Here is a 1,473-nt window from a genome sequence, read left to right on the forward strand (position 1 = left end):
GGGACTCTGTCCTCTTTGCTCTGCACCCTGTCCCTCCCTAGGGCCAAGCTTCCGTTCATTCCCCCTTCCCAGATAAAGAAACCCATTAACAGAAGTGGAATATATGCCCCAAATTACACAGCACTTCACAGATACAGAAACCTGTGTCCAAAGACACTCAACCAGTAAGAAGCGGGTCCTTTTGATTTTGAAGTCTCAATCTGTTCTCATATACCAGGAAATGCAAGTTGTGGGAAACCAAGGAGCCTGTCAGGTGAAAGAGGCCATTTCTAATATCCTCCAATGCCCACAGGTACGCTCTAGGACCACTCTATACCTACCTCCCAAAAACCACCAAAAAAAAATCTCAGTGCCTGTGGCCAGGCTCCTTCCTGGCTCCTTCCTCACCCTGTTTCTGAGAAAACAGCTGGGAATGCTCAGCCAGCAATCTGGGAGAGATGTTTTTGGCATCTCTCAAGTTTTCTTAATTCACTGACAAGGTAATGACTGCCTCGATCCATTATACACATTTTCTAAAGGAGTTTCTGCATTAGGATGCAAAGCAGGCTTCCCAGGCTCATAGAGCACCTGAAATTCCTGGGATTTAATCTTCCAACAGCATTAGCCCCTAAATACAATTTAGTGCATATTATCAGATGTGGATTGATGATTCCCAGAGGTATCCTCTCACTAGGCTGGGCCCCCACCTGAGTCCCTCCACCTTCACCATCATCTGACTAGTTTGGATTGATACTTTTATTATCATCATTATGGAACTAAAAGGGCTTACTTAGCCCCTGATTTGTGAAGGTCAATTCCGTTGTCACTTTATGTAGAAGGGCTCAAGCCCTATTCTACATCCTCCTTGCTTGGGGTCTAGGAGAAACAGATGTCTCAGAGGCAGTCCTGATGTTAAAATCCTTCACCATCTTGAGGCTTTGTTCTTTTCTTTTCTTTTCTTTTCTTTTTTTTTTTTGTTCATTTTTGGGACACACCCGGCAGTGCTCAGGGGTTATTTCTGGCTCTGCACTCAGAAATCACTCCTGGCAGGCTTGGGGGACTTACGGAATACTAGAGATCAAACCTGGGTCCGTCCCAGATTTGCCATGTGCAATGCAAACACCTTACCACTGTGCTATTTATCACTTCGGCCCCAAGGCTCTGTTTTTTTTTTTTTCAAACCACAACCCATCGATACCAGGAACCAACCCTCTACCCCTCCAGACTTCCCCTCTGCTCCTGGCCAACCCTGGCAGCCATAATAGACAGTTGATAAAATAGAGAATCCTTAATGTTTATCCAGCCCAGATGTTCACCTCACTAAGAACAGGCTCCAGTTCCGGTGAACATGGGAACCCAGACTCACAAGATTCAGGATTTGTGGTCCACATGACCCACTGAGATAGAGCAATGAGCTGCCAGCAATCCAGGGATCACTGGGGTGACCCCATTAAGAATCTACACCAGTAGCTTAGACATATCATGGCCTCAGCT

The sequence above is a fragment of the Suncus etruscus genome, chromosome 9, assembly GCF_024139225.1.
Source record: "Suncus etruscus isolate mSunEtr1 chromosome 9, mSunEtr1.pri.cur, whole genome shotgun sequence".
Taxonomy (NCBI): domain Eukaryota; kingdom Metazoa; phylum Chordata; class Mammalia; order Eulipotyphla; family Soricidae; genus Suncus; species Suncus etruscus.